This window comes from Lissotriton vulgaris, chromosome 2_1, assembly GCF_964263255.1.
Source record: "Lissotriton vulgaris chromosome 2_1, aLisVul1.2, whole genome shotgun sequence".
NCBI lineage: Eukaryota > Metazoa > Chordata > Amphibia > Caudata > Salamandridae > Lissotriton > Lissotriton vulgaris.
In genome coordinates, this window is record NC_141687.1 from 555,649,848 (window position 1) to 555,666,594 (window position 16,747).

Sequence of the window (16,747 nt, forward strand, 5' to 3'; positions counted from 1 at the left end):
ATGAATTTACCAGAACGCTGTGGGTGCAGATTGGCGTCACAGCTGGCGTCTTACTATCTACAACTGCTCCTCCAATTTTCCAATGCTGCTGTTTTTACTACCATGAAGTGAAAATAAATTATCAGTGAATACCTACACCTCAAGTGTGAACTTCTCTTTGAAAATTGGAGGAACAGTTGTAGATATATATAGAGAAAGAGGTGGAAAAAATGCAGGAGGGAGTGATAAAGATAAACTCAGATACTAAGAGAGATTATCAAAGACGGAAATAAACAAGTGGTGGGAACTCATAACCTTGGAAAAGTATGTGGAAGTAAAACGCATCCCTAGAGGCCTCCGCCTGATGCGAATGCCCAGTCATCAAGACATCAGTGGGGAACTCCTGCATGAATGGGGTGAACATCTATTGGAGTCATAAATGGGATTCATATTAATTCTGATCAAACACATTGATAAAGCCTTGAAAGAAATTAGGAAAGAATTAAAAACTCTGGAAGAAGAGGTTAACAAAATGACATTAAGTGAAGATCTGCAAAAACTCAAAACCGATATCTTGAAAAATCTTGAAAAGCATGAAGAAAGGGTGAAACAACAAAAACAACATACATTTTTGCGAGATAAATTGGATTTTGAAGAAGGCAGAATCTTCACTTTTGGAAGGCAATATGATGAAAGGAAGGGCAGAATGCATCCGGAAACGACCAGTCAACAGTTGTCAAGCTTTGATTCCCTCACAAGTACAGATCTTAGTGAGAATGAGGATCCCCCACAAACTTCAGTGGAAATGAGAAAAAAGACCAACTTTTTAATGGAAATGCGCATGGCGCTAAAACAACAAAACAAAAAGACTCAACCAAAAAGGTGGTGGTGGGAGAGGCAGTGGAAGAGGACTACCAAGAGGAAAACAAGGAGAGGCCAGAGAGGAACAACAGGAAGTGGATACATGGTCGAAGGATCGTTTGAGGCAACCCAGGAAATAGAATCTGAAGAGGAGATTTTAATGCAACAGGATTTATACATAATCAATCTCTCACAGAAAATCCTGACAACAGTGGAGAACGAGGTCCGTAAAAAAGGACTACATTCCTATCCAACATCCCATCTGGACATTGCCCAAGCGAGAATTGACCTATATAAGTACACAAGAAAATTAAAACTGGCAAAAATCCACGCAGAAAAAGGAAACAATGGGGTACAAAATACAACTAGACCAATAATGAATTCCCTTCAGGTCGAAGACGCCAGAGGCCTTGAAGCTTTAATGACAATGGGCATGGTAACAGAAACCCAAGAAATGGCAGCACTTATGGAAATACAAGAATATCAGAGAATAGAAGTTGCAGGAGAAAGTGGTCTTAAATTGAAATCCAAATATTATCCAAATTTACCATCTGGTAATAAAATAGATATAATTCATGAGGCGATAACGGAAGAACTATATAAAATGAAACAAACAAAAGGAAAAAACAACTTATCAAAAAAACATTTAGATGCTTTTAAAAATGTACAAGAGGATAAAAAAATTGAAATAAAGTCTGCAGATAAAGGCGGTAATATCGTCATCATCGATAAACAGGATTATATTTTGGAAGCAAAGAGATATCTATTGGACCCAGAATTCTACCAATGTCTGACTAAAGACCCAACAAAAGAGATACAAGAAAAACTGGAAAAATCTCTCACAAAATGGGTCCTTGATGGACTAATAAATGAAGATGAACGCAGATACATGAATAACAAACATCCCACAATGGCGACTTTTTATTGTCTTCCCAAGATTCTTAAAAGCAAGGTTAATCCACCGGGAAGACCTATGGTATAGGCAAACAACTCCCTATTGGAACCAGTTTCAGACTATGTCGATCAATTTTTGGCACCCTTAGTAAAAGATCTAAGTTCGTATTTGAAGGATACGACAGATCTCCTGCAAAAACTGGAAACAATTGCATGGAATACAAATTAAAAACTAATCACAATGGATGTAATCTCGTTATATTCTAACATTGAACATGCAATAGGTATGGAATCCTGCAAATTCTTCTTGGGTAAGCTAACATCCAATACAAAGAACATAATGCCATGCTCAATCAGATGACCTCCCTATGTTTCAATAATAATATTTTCTTAATCAATAAACAAATCTTCAAACAGACAAAAGGATGTGCTATTGTCTTCTCGTTTTCGCCAAACTATGCGAATTTAACCATGGGGTATTTTGAACAAAAAGTGGCATGGTGTACAGAAAATTATGAATTTCGTCAGAAAATAGTTCTATGGCTTTGGTTTATAGACGATCTTTTAATTATTTGGGATGGATCAACAATTGAATTCAACACATACTTTGAAAGACTAAACAACAGCTCAGTGAATTAAAATTCACGTATGAAATGAATGAAAAAAGAGTGGTGTTCTTAGACACAGAAATCTATGTTGAAAACAAGGATTTGAAAACAACACTACATAGAAAAAAGAACTGCGACAAACTCAACCCTACATGGAGAAAGCTTTCACAATGAATCGCTGAAGTGGAGTATCCCATATGGGGAGTTTATAAGACTTCATAGAAACTGCTCAGATGATACTGAATTTTTAAAACACTATCAACAAGCTGGAAGTAGATTCCTTAAAAGGAAATACCCCAAAACAGTCATTGAAAAAATTATTCAACAAGCATTTACAATGCAATGGTTTTGCCTTTGTTAAAGTTAGAGCTATTGGCATTGCTCTTGACATTATTTTTATTTATGTTTTTTTTAACATAAATAAATGGCATTGTCATTTACAATGCCAATAGCTTAATCTCTCGCAAATGCCACACACAAAGACTCACAGAGAGCCCCCCCACACACACACACACAGAGCCCCTCCCCACACACACACCCACACAGAGCCCCCCACACACACAGCCACACAGAGCCCCCCCACCCACACCGAGCCCCCCACACACTGCGAGCCCCACACACTGCGAGCCCCCCACACACACTGCGAGCCCCACACACACACTGCGAGCCCCACACACACACTACAAGCCCCACACACACTGCAAGCCCCACACACACTGCAAGCCCCACACACACTGCAAGCCCCACACTGCATGTTTTACCAGTTGTAAATTCTGCCAATCTCTGCGTATTAAGTGAATGGCCACCGGTACATGATCAATGCTCTTCTTCCCTGCCCCATGATGTTTGTTGGATGGCAACAGCTGAAACAGGGAAAATAGCATCGACTCTGGATCTGCACACACAAAAACTGAGTCTGTGTGTGTGCATGGGCACATGGTTTGTGTATCTAGCATGGGGAGGGCATGATCTGAGGATGCAGTCTGGGAAGAATATTAGCTGTGACAGTACTGGTAGAGCAAGTCAATTGTGCTTGGGGGAGCACAACTGTGGATGTGTACACTAGACCAGGAAGGGGGGTGGCTGTGCACGTGTGTCCAATTCTCCCTGAGACTGTAGATATATTTGCTGAGCCAGCATAAACAGGGTAGGGCATAGAGAACAGGGTAGGGCATAAAGAACAGGGACTGTGCATATGCACGCAGCAATAGGAGATTGTACGCTGTGTGTGTGTGCACACAGAGTCTGCAACACAAACCTGTCAGAGGACATGAACTGCAGATGTTCTCACTGAGCCCGCAGATGGCACTTACATGTGGGTGTATGTGCACACGTAGACTGGGTTATGCACTCATCTTTCACAGAACATACACTTTGAGCGCGCATAAAATCTGCAGTAATTACAAAAATGTGGGGGGAGGGGGGTACATATAAAGTCAAGAACATAGATTGTTACTCGGCAGTGTGCGCATCTGAGCTTCCCGGAGTTGGGCTGAGACTGCACACACACTGAGGATGGGGTCCGACTATAGAGCCACAGAGAGTATGGGGAGAGGAGGGGCATTGGAAAGCAAAGACTGTTATTAAGTAAATGATTATGGGAGAGTACATGGGCTCTGTATGTAGTTACAGAGATTTGGGTCATTGGGTGGGCTGAGCTGCTCTCTTAAGCGACTAGAGGGTTATGTGAACAGAGCCTTGTCGGGCAGGCGGCATACGGACGCGCACCTAAGAAACGCAGGGATTATTGATGTGCCCATAAAGCCGGGTGCACAGAACGTGGATAGCCAGCTATGACATACCCAGGGAAGGACATGGGATCTCCACACAGAGTCTGGAAGGCATCAGCCGTTGAACGCGCGCCTAATAAGTGCATGGAGTGCAGATGTCCCCATGGAGCCGGTTGGCACAGACTGTGGATGGGCTACTAGAACCAGTGAAGGCATGCCTAGGGATGGACATGGGCTCTCCACACAGAGCTCAGCTGTGATTCGGAATCGGAAATAAACTGGGATCTTTTGTCCTCCGTGTTACCACATGACTATATTACGCCCTTTGCATTCTGGGAGTTACATTCACATGCACGCCAATTAATCAAAAATGGACTAACAAACCTGAAAACAAATATGTGTAAAGGAAACGCCTAATTGCCCAGAACCCCCACACGGGCTGCATTCCCACTGTTGGCGGGTTAGTACCATCTTTCACGAGGCGGCCGGACACAGAGCCACCCACACACTTACAGAGCCACCCACACACACACACAGAGCCACCCACACACACACACAGAGCCACCCACACACACACACAGAGCCACCCACACATACACACAGAGCCACCCACACATAGAGCCACCTAAAAAAAAGCTAGCCAGACAGACACAGTGTAGGTCTCAACTTCAAGCAGCACAACATATTGATCCTCAAAAATATTTAGCAGAAACTCAAGACAGTTTTTCCTTATTTGAAGATGTGATAGGGTACCCTGGAACATTCCAAGTGGAAGTTTCTTTGGAAGAGCAGTGTTTGCAAGTCTGTTTTGAATGAAAGTGCCTAATACGGGGGCCCTGAGCCTCAGACTAGGTCTACTCCCGGTTGGTCTTTCCAAGAGGAATGAGTGTGCTCTTGAGAGGGATCGTGAGATGTATGAGGTGATCAGCTTGCTAGATAGACAGCGGAGCCCTCACGCATAGGTGCATCTGAATGCAAACTACTTTGATTAACGCATGTTCCTATGTTGTTCTTAGGGTGTTCTAATATACGCTTGTTATTACTATGTACAACAGTTCTTGGAGAAACAGTCACTCAAAATATACATACAGATACACAAATGGCAACTTATGCCTACATGGCCCCGAGAGGGGCAAATGTCTGGATGGGGCAGGTCAGAATCAAGCCCCAAGGAAGCAGATCTGGATAGAGCTCCGAGAAGTAAGTAGAGTGGCAGGTACGAACAAAGGAGCAGTAGAATAACATTTGTGGGTACAGCAATGAATCACTAGGAAGACAGAGCACCCAAGAGGGGGGCGGGGGGGTAGGGTAGCGGAAGCAGTGGCTAAACAGAAGAGGGTAGCGGAAGCAGTGGCCAATTAGAAAAGGGGGCAGGTAGGGTAACGGAAGCAGTGACTAATCAGAAGAGGGGGCAGGTAGGGTAACAGAAGCAGTGACTAATCAGAAGAGGGGGCAGGTAGGGTAATGGAAGCAGTGGCTAATCAGAATAGGGGGCAGGTAGGGTAACGGAAGCAGTGGCTAATTAGAAGAGGGGGCAGGTAGGGCAGCGGAAGCAGTGGCTAAACAAAGAGGGGTAGGGAGGGTAGCGGAAGCAGTAGCTAACAGAAGAGGGGCATGTCATGCTGGTGCACCCAGATCGTCGTAGGTTAAAGCAACCAGTTCTCCAGATACTGTCATCATGTATTGTGGGAGCACCCAGATGGGCAAACGTCTTGAAATCTTTACTTCCCCTGCCAGTCAGAGTATGTTGTCAATCGTTAGTGGCAGTGGCGTAACACAAAATGAACCCCTCCCCTTCCAAAATGCAATGAGGGGCACATGAGTCGCCCATGTCTCTTTTATTTGATTTATTTAGAGATAGCGCTGACAAGACCCGAGGGTATCAGAGTGCTGTACACAGGTAAATAAGGGCTGAATGGGGGCATCTGGAAACCCCCTAGTCTGCAGAGGCTTGCCCTACGCCCCTGGTCAGATGTTCTCACTTACGTCATCACGGGTGGCCTTCCTGTTCCCGAGACAGCAGGCTTCTTGCATGTTTTACGTGCGCACATGCGCCACAAACGATTTCCTGACAAATCACATGAACCCTAATATCTCTTGGGGGTGTGCCCTTTGAGGGAAACGGACAAAGCAATCTTTCTGAGAGGTTCAACTCCCACCATCGTTACACAAGGACACACATTCATTTTGTTACGCACGGGGAAATTAAGTGATTTGCCCAGAATCACAGGAGGTTTGGCGACATTACCGAGACTCGAACCGGGTTCCCAGGTCCGAGGTCGAGCGCCCTAGCCGTTTGGCCAACTCCTCTGTCAGTTACTTCAACGATTCAACAGTAAAACCGTGGTCTACTCACTAACTTTGGTGCAAAATGCCGCTATAAATGCAGTTGTGTGCCTGTAAATTTTCTTTTTTAAGCCGCAACATTTTCAAATGAATGCCACAATATCCTGGGGGTGCCTGCCAATTATGATTGTAAGCACGCAGTAACAGAGTAAAACTGTACTACTATTGGGCCTGCCATCCAATTCAGGAGAGAGCTCTGCAGGCTATGCTTAGGCAGCAGCCGATCGCGAGGGGGCTCCGCTCCCTTTCCGCTTCAGGGCAACCAGGTTTTCGTTGTGGGGCACAGATGTCCTGCTTTGGGAGGTACCAGGTTAGGGGGGGGGGTTCTTGTGGTCATTAGTTCAGTTTGGTTCCTGACGAGCGTCCTCGGTTGGCGGCCATTACAGGGCCAGGTAGCAGGGGCTCCATGAGTGCTGCTTCTCCGGGCTCCTCTCCCGTTACGGGACAGCCACGCACACGTCGGGGGTCGCAGATGACCCGCCCTGTCCTGTTCAGCCAGCCACTGGCCACCGGGAGTCCTCCGGTGGCCCCGATGCTCAACGGTTGCCGCTATGCACGAACACTCGTCGGCTATCACGGGGACAGGCGATGATGCCGCGGCCGATGGCGGAGACTTCGTCAAGACCTCCCGATGAAGCACAAGACCCGGCTGCAGAGAGTCCATGGATCCGCGGGAGCTCCCCGTCTAGCCCAGCAGGTCCCGAAATGGAGGTCTCCGGTGTTGGAGGAGCTCCGTGAACCGCAGGGTGCAAATGTCCGCAGAGGCACAGCACAACAGTGCAGAGGCGAAGGACCCCCGCCGCAGAATCGAGCATCCCTCCTTTCAAGTCGGCACGGTGAGCTGGTCCGGCGACCGTCGCTTCAGGGGGGGGCTGGAGGGGATTAGTCCAGTTCATCTTCACAGCTCCGCTCCTGCCGTCTCTTCCCCAGGAGATCCCTCAGCACACGGGAGCCCCAAACCAGCCAGCACTTCTCCTCCGGGGCTCCATGCGTCTCCGGGCGGGGGCGGGACTTCCGGCCGGCCGGCCAACCACTTCCGAAATGACGGCGGCTGCAATGAGGGCGGGTGCCGTCAATGCCAGCACAGATTCGGGGGCGTTCCCGAGAACAGGCTTTCGGCTGACGTAGCCAAAAGGGAAAAATTCTCGGGAACGCCCCCGAATCTGGTCTGAGATTGACGGACAGAGCCCTCTCCCAATGGCTAGCCTCTATTTATGGAGCTAGCCAATAGGAGGAGGGGCGGATACCCGACCCCACAGAGAAAAACATAAGGTTTTCCTATTTTCCTAGCGCATGCGTACTTCGTACTTCGTACGCATTTGCTAGTCAAAACCTAATGGTAATACAGAATCGTAAGGATATCTTACACAAACCTCCTAAAATAACTGAAACAAACCAAACACAAATAAGGTTAATAACAACGCATAGTGCAGAAAATAAGAAACTAACAAGAATAATCCAGAAAAACTGGGGAATTCTAAAACTGGATCCAACCTTATCTGAAATCATTTAAGATCACCCAAACATAATATACTGACGTGCCAGAAATATAGGCGACAAAATCGTTGACAGCCACTTTCAAGATGCCTCGATAACCACCTGGCTCCAAAGAGAAGGTTTTTGGCCCTACAAACAGTGCAAAGTCTGTAAAATTGCAACACCAACAAAATCAGTGGACACTGGACGGGGCACAAAATGGAAAATCAACCAGCAACTGATATGCAAAAGCACCTATATGATTTATATGGTGGAATGCCCCTGTAAAAAGCGCTATATAGGGAGCACGATCTTTGAGGTAAAGAAGCGAATTCTGGAACATACTCGAGCAACAACACACAAAGATCGATCCAATGCCATTGCAAAACATATGGAGGCACACCATGAAGGGAGTCATTGACATTTTTGGCATTGGAACAAGTAGCACTATCAGATCGAGGGGGTAATCGAATAAGAGCGCTGAGACAGAAAGAATCACGCCACATTGTGACATTCAGAACACTAGATCCCAGAGGATTAAATCAGACTGAAGAACTTCACATACACCTTTAAAGGATAAAATCACATTTACATCAAATGGAGAACTGAAACTCACTAGTGAGATATGAGATGGCTTAACAAACGAAAATAGCTGAAAAGAAATTTGTTATCCTATAAAGAATGCAGAAAGGAATTAACTGCCAAGAAGGATTCGACAATTTAGGGCAACAAATGTGGAAATAAATAGCTCACTAGATAGCTTAAAAAGCATGAAAGAAACTTAACAAAGGCTCAATAGCGAGCACAAAAATATTGGGACTGAAATTAAACCAAAATGACGAACACTGCATTGTAAATAAAGCTTGGACTATATATTTTAAAAATGCATTATTACACATGAGTGAAATCGCATGTAAACACTTTGTTAATTCACATATGATAGTAATGGAAAACTACACATACCACATGTATCACTTTGAAAATAGAAGTGAAATTGTGCCTTTAGAAATAAAAGATGTCTGCACCAACCTTGTTACAACCGGTGATCAAGTCTTCAGGGGAAGGTGAAACGCATTTGAATAAAGTTGCCTTAAAAACTTCACTACATCCGAGAGAGTGTGTCTTTCTTATGCAATCACTACTGTTTTGGCAGCGGGGTTGTACCTTGATGAAATTAAAACCAGCTTGGCCCTGCCGGAAAAGACGCACCGTTTGGGAGCAAAAGAGCGCCAGCGTCGAACCTTTAGGACTGCACTGCAGCATATATATATTTATTTTTATTACAGCGCACACTCCTTTCGCCAAAAAGAAGATGCTGCACTCACAGGTGACTGTGTCTGATATTTATTCAAGCAAAAAAGCGGGACGCGTCTTTGCTGAAATATCAGAAACAATCACCTGTGAGTGCGGCATCTTCTTTTTGATGAAAGGAGCGAGAGCTGTAATTTGATCTGTGGACCTAACGCCACGTTAAGCCATACCCGTTCCTGAGTGCTGTTTGAGTATATACGGTGGACTCGAGCCTTAAGAGCACAAGGCACAGAATTTTGTTACACAAATTAACTGCATTTCCTTAACACCTTGACTGCTAAGGCAATTCCCCTCCTGTGCTGGAAATTGTTATAGTCCATGCATCATGACGAGCTCAGCTCGTCATAAGCACACGACCAGTGTACTGCATGACGAGCTGAGCTCGTCATGAGCAGCGAAGGGGTTAAACCTAGAATTTATTGCGACTATCAGTGAGTCATCTGTCAACTTTTTCGACACCCAAGTCTATATCTACAACGTCTTTACAGAAAGAAGACAGCAGCTAATTCCACCTTACATGCACATAGTTCTCATCCAAAACATTTAATCAACAGCATACCGTATGGCGAGATGCTTCGCCTTAGATGGATATGCAGTAATGAGATTGATCTAAAAAGAGCCCAGAATGAAAGCAAATCTAGATTTCTTGAGAGAGGCTATGCTCCTAATATCATCTTGCAGGCCATCTTCAAATCTATGAGCATGTCCAGGGAGGAACTCCTCATAGACAAACAAATACAGACAGCCTCCAAACATTGTGCAATTAGCCCCATCACCAATGAATTTTGCATGATTTTGGGGTATAGTCGTCAACACAAAGCCATTCAAAAAATCTTTCAAACTAGTTGGCCTCTTGTACTAACTGACCCAGTGAATGGACCCCTGCTACTGCAGAGGGTGTCCATCACTTACAGTAAAGCGCCTTCTATGAGACACTGTCTAGTTACAACTAACCCTTAGATTATTGACAATGCAACTTGGTTACAGACACACCAGGGATTTTACAAATGTAAGACATGCAAAGCATTTATCCATGGCAAGAATACCAGTACATACTCCACGCCGTTCTATGATAGGAAATACAAAATTAAAAAACTGTTGACATTTAAAACCGAATATGAGGTCTATGTGCTCATGTGCCCATGTGGCCTTAAATACAAAGGCAGCACCAAATTACAGGTTCACAAATGGGTCCTTCAACATCTCCGTGCAATCACAAACCAAGACAACACATACCCAGTAGCTTGTCATTTTAGAGAATTCCATCAATCAGATAGCAAAAATTTGAGCTACTTTGTAATTGACACCATACCACCCAGTAGGTGTGGAGGCGACAAAGACCCAATTGAGAAAATTGGGAGACTCTGTAAATATTACAACTCAATACCAAGTTCCCAGGTGGTCTCAATGTCACGGAGGATCTTTACACATGTCTGTAATATGTAACCATAGTATTTCGTCAAGGGTTTAGTTTCTGCCATATCCATGATTTCAACTTGCTGTGCTAGGTTTTACACACGTTGATCCCCAGATCAACCCATGATGCATATTAATTTACTATTCTGTGGTTTTATTATACATTTTATCAGGATATGTTTATATGCTAAGTACATATTTATGTGTGTATATATATATATATATATATATATATATTTTCATATTTTTTATCACATTTTTAATGATATGTATATTTATACGATATGCTAAGTACATATTTATTTGTGTATATATATATATATATTCACTGAAAAAACCATAGGTTATAGACCATATATAGTTAGGGATTAGCATTTAAAAAACCTTATTTTACTCGCACAAAACCATTGAAATTCCATATATAGTTAGTTGCACTAACTATATATCGCGGACCCGCAATCCACTGCTAATGATGTCACATATTACATCATTCATGACATGGTCAGTGACATCACTGATGACATCTCAAATGACATCACTGATGACATCACTGATGACAACACCCAGTGACTGTATGTTTCTGTAAAGTTAAAATATGTCTTACATATTGAAGAATGAGTGGATGTATAAGTGTCTGGATGAAGGATTTAGTAGGTGCATGACTGACTGTATGAGAGAATGATTAAATGTGTCTCACTGAGTGCATGGGTTAGTGATTAAAGTGTCTTAATTTGGCAATCATTATATATGTTGTTCTGTAAAGTGCTGCATGTTTAAATCAGTAGCTATATCAGTAACTATATGGGTTATTGAATGGTTGCCCAAGTATTTGTAGGGGAGACTGAGTATGTGTGTGGGTGGCTGGGAGGTGTATAACTCTGTGCATAGATGTGTGAGCAGTTGATTCCCTAGGTGTATGGGTTCAAAAGTGCATGTAGAAACAGCTGTATGGACAGTTGACTGTGTGCATGAGTATATTCGTGAGTGAATGGCTATATCAGTTCTACATGTCAAAGTAAGTACATATGTAAAACACACTCCATGTGAGAGTTGACATATATAAATAACTGAACATAAGAGCCAGTGAATGTGACAGTGACTGTATGAATCATTGTGAACTTGTATCAAGGATTGTATAAGAGAGTAAATATGTGTTAGTATATGTTTGAATAAGTAAGGTGTGTATAACTGTATAGTTGAGGAAATGGAGGTGTGATTGATTCTTTGCATGACTGACTAGGTGTGTGAGTAACTCCATGGATGTGTGACAGTCTGTGAGTGCCTGTTTACACTGAGTGTATCTAAGGTTATATTAGAGTCTGAAGATGTATTATCACATAAATGATATCATCAGTGATGTAATCAGTAATGTCAAATGAGATGTCAGTGATGTCATCGGTGATGTCATTTGAGATGTCATCAGTGATGTCATCAGTGATGTAATTTGAGATGTCATCAGTGATGTCATCAGTGATGTCACTGACCATGTCATGAATGATGTAATATGTGACATCATTAGCAGTGGATTGCGGGTCCGCGATATATAGTTAGTGCAACTAACTAAATATGGAATTTCAATGGTTTTGTGCGAGTAAAATAAGGATTTTTAAATGCTAATCCCTAACTATATATGGTCTATAACCTATGGTTTTTTCAGTGAATTTTCAAGGTTTTGTAAATGCAAATTTTTAACTATATATGGTCTATAACCTATGGTTTTTTCTGTGAATTTCATTGGTTTTTTAAAAGCTAATATCTGTAGCTGTAAAATGTATTCTTCTTTAAAACCCAAAATATATTTTAGATGTTTATTGATAATTTTTTTTTAAATATTTTTTTTCTTCGCTTCCGGTAAGCGAACCGGGAAGCTTTCCGTTAGCTCATCTTGATGCCGCGATCTAGTACGCGAACCGGTAAACGTTTCGTTAGCGGAACTGTGACGCGTCGCGGAAGCGCGACGTATCACGTTGTCGCGTAATGCGTCTTATGACGCGCCGCGTTAGCGCTCCCGGAAGTGCTCCAGACCGCGAACCGGAAACGATCCGGGACGCGGCGCGCACCGCGTAACGTAAGCGGAACAGGTCATGTGACTTGTTTATCAAACTTTTCATTGGTTCATTTCACTTTTGGTTTCCAAATGATGTATGACTAGGTCATGTGACCTAAAAATAACACTTTTCATTGGTTCAGAACTTTTGCTTTTCCAAAATCATGTAAACCCCTCCTTCTTTCCTCACTCTGACTTTCATCTTGGTGAGAGAAAGACCATGTTCCAATATTATTGCAATGGCTTCTATCCTTGCTTCAGCTGGTGGACCCCCACCACCACCTCAACCTCCTCATGACAAGAGAGGACCACCATCACAATTCATTTCCAACAGAGAGGAGGAAGAGGAGGACCTAGAAGAAGAGGACACAGATGAACCTCAATTTATTCAGGAGTTGCCCCGGGTTTCCCGAAGGAAAACAAGTTTTATATGGCAGTTTTTCTCAATCCCTCGAGGGGAGAAGAAGGTTAATGCCAAGTATGCCACCTGCCTAATCTGCAAATGCAGATTATCTCGAGGCACTGACAAAAAGTATAGTATGGGCAACTATACTATGCATCGCCATATGGCCAGGTGGCATCCATTAAATTACAGCCGGGCAGAGTTAAGGGACCTTCAAGATAATCCCCCGACAACTCCTGTGGCCAGATCAACATCAAGTATATCTTTGACTGGAAGAGAGGCACAGGAAACTGTGCCAAACATACAGCCAAACTTCAAGCACATGAAGTTAACGTGCATATATTGTGGTGCTCTGCTCTCATGTGGGCACATGAGCGTGAACTTAATCAACTTGGTGTTTGAAAACCATAAGTGCCCTAACCCACCCAAGCAGTAATTTTTTTTGTTGCTCCTGTTGAGCCCTTTTCAATGCCTGTTTTTTTGTTGTTTCCCCTCCATGAAAAACACAAAAAAAACATAAAACTGTTCTAAAAATACAAAAAAAAACAAAAAAGGTGGGAAAGTAATTCACAGAAAAACGACTAGAGACACTCTCACCAAATATAGATTAGCTCATACTACATAACAATCCCTTTCATTCTCACAAATTTGATTGAAATTTCATTTAGCCATTTAGCCTGTAGACCTCTCTAAGTACCGTGAGGTAAATTACTTCACAAAACACACCTGAAGTGTTGGAATTGACAACCAATGAAAATGTTCCTTTCATTTTCTACTTTTATTACCTGACATTTGATTGGTTATATACCTGTATATATATAAAGGAGGAGAAGAAAACACAGCCATTTTGACTGCTACTTCTTGTTGTACTTGTACATCACATTTGAATAGCTATCAAACACTTCAACTTGTTTGTGAAGGTAAGTTGTTATTTTTAAAACTGAAGTATATTGTGCACTATAACTTAATATGGTAGACTTTTTCTGATAGATATATACTATCCCTCTATAATAGTTATAGATTTAGATAGACTTCTCTATTATAGTTATGAATGAAGTTAGGCTTGTCTTGGTTAAATCACATACACTTTTTTATAGTCCTATTTCCACTCTGATACTATACACTGCCAAAAGATAAATTCACTGATAAAAACTGCCTATCTAAAATTAATCCCAACAGTGCCCTATCTCTACTAATATATATTTTTTTAATCAAAATTTCAGGCAAAATGGAAGGCGAGCAGCAAGTTCAATTTACAATTGTACTGAAGGAGAGCAGCCAAGACAAAATTGATGATTTTATGGATCAAAGTAGAGACCAGGAACTACTACAATGTGTTGAAGCAGTGGATAACCTGCTTCAAAATGAGGACATGTTACACCCTATATTCAATTTTGAAATTTCTGACACTGAAATGTTAGAAAGTTTAACGAATTATGAAAAACAATCAAAATAAAAAAAAATACTTTAAAAATAAAGAAAACAAAAAAAACAACAAAAACAACAAACAATTAACATACAGTATTAGAAAAGTCTATCATTCTTTTATCCTTATAGTACGCTGCCCAGAACGCTTTCCGGTTCGCGAACTTGGCGCTTACCACGCAAAAAAAAAAAAAATTTTTTTTTTTGACCCTCCTGGGCCCTTTTAAAACCTCCACATAAAACCTAGGGGATCAACGAGGATCTACTATGCCCCCTTATGGTAATTTCCCCCTTTGTTTTGGCCTCCTCTTGTCTCTCGTTCCTACCGAGAGACAAGATGGCGGCCGCTCCGGACTGTTTAGAATGTTGACAGACACCGGAGAGCCAATGAGCTTCGCTTCGCAAAGTTCCGATACGCGAAAAGTTCGCTAACCGGATCGCTGCCCGGAGCGCTGTTACAGATATATATCTTGTTTTAAACGTTAATTTCTCAAAATCCACTGAAGCACATATATTAAGACCTAGCAAAGGCACATCAGGCTAACAGTCCCTACAATTTTGCCAAGTTTGGTGGAAATCCATTCAGCCGTTCGGGCTAAAAGTGAGGCCAACCGCCCTATGGAAATTAACATGGGAAAAACGCGTTTTGGGACCCCCCTTTTATCTCAGCCCCCCCTTGCCGAACACCCCCCAAATTTCCAGGAGCTGCTCAGAAACAAAATGTGCCATTTTCCAGAAAATTTCAGCCAATTCCATCCACAAACGCCAAAGTTATTAGACATAGAATTTTCAGAAATCCCATAGGGAAAAAATCCTAACTATATATACCTACTGGCGACCGCCAGTAGGTAATATATATATATATATTCATATTTTTGATCACATTTTTAATGATATGTATATTTATACGATAATTTGTATGTACACTTCTTTATATGTACTTATTTTAACATTGTGTATGTTAACCCTAGATGTAGCTCCATATAGGTCATGTCAGAGGGGTCAAGCATCTTTGCACAGCATGTTTACACAGTTACATTTGCACATCATCTAGTGGTATATACGCCTGTATATACCATATTGAATTTTATTAAATCTGTCTCTAAACACGATTAGGCATTGTTGACATCATCCGGCATTACTAGGCATTTATTTTCGTCTACAATAACTCAATGTTGTCTTTTAATGTATAGGCACGTTTGAGGAATGAGATTCGGCCATAAGCTTTGAAAGTCTAATATGCTGCCAAGTAATTTCATCTTTCATTCTGACATTTTGGTCATTGTTAGTTATGTAACTAATAGTGGGGATTTTTTTTGTATTTCACTGTATATGCATCTACCAATTAAGGTCTTTAGATTGTTTATTTATATCCCGTGATCACTGTCTGAAATTTGAAATAAGTATTGATGAACCAGGCTGATCTCCAGTATTTTACGTATATTTGTGTATGCTTTACGAAATGTGTTTAAAATGTATTACCATTTCGTCTATTTCTATGCTTGGCAGGTCATGTGGTGTTTTTACGCATTGCACTATCACTTTAAAAATGCACTTAAATCGAGCTCCAACATGTCATGTGAACAAGGCTCGTTTGAGCTGAAACTCGTCATGGTGACAAATGGAGTAAATTATTGTAAGCACCTACTTTGGGTCTGTGTCCATCTTTTCGGTGTGGAATATATATTTGTCCAAAAAGAAATTGCCCCCTGCGAGAACGCACTTGAAAAACAGACAAATTCTGTCACTTTCCACAGCATTCTTTATTCTTTTAAGCCAGACGTCATGGTGTTCAATAAAATCAACAGCCCTACGGGTTTTAGCGCTCCTGCGTCTTGCTCATGGGCACATAACAAAGTCAGCTGACGGCCTTTGTTGACCAAAGGACTTCATCAGCTGCGGTTCTGGCATGCCCATAAGTAATATTGTGTTCATGTTTCCTACCAAGGGACACTGAATTCACGATGGGTACATCCAAAAGCGGGGGTAGGACACGCTGGTTCCACAAATACTACAAACAAATGCTAATGCACTCACAGGATTTAAGATATGCCTTTATTCTACCGCAGACGCTCACGGGTACCTAACAAAGTCAGCTGACGGCCTTTGTTGACCAACGAGGTTCATCAGCAGCGGTTCTGGCATGCCTAAAAGTAACTGTGTTCATGTTTCCTACCAAGGGACACTGAATTCACGATGGGTACATCCAAAAGCGGGGGTAGGACACGCTGGTTCCACAACTACTGCAAAG

General features: G+C 42.3%; 1 protein-coding gene across 1 annotated transcript in view; it reads right to left on the bottom strand.

Annotated features, from left to right (window-relative positions):
- The window catches only part of ACADL (acyl-CoA dehydrogenase long chain), a 467,508-nt gene that overhangs the window by 24,162 nt on the left and 426,599 nt on the right, over window positions 1-16,747 (bottom strand). The window lies entirely within an intron of this gene.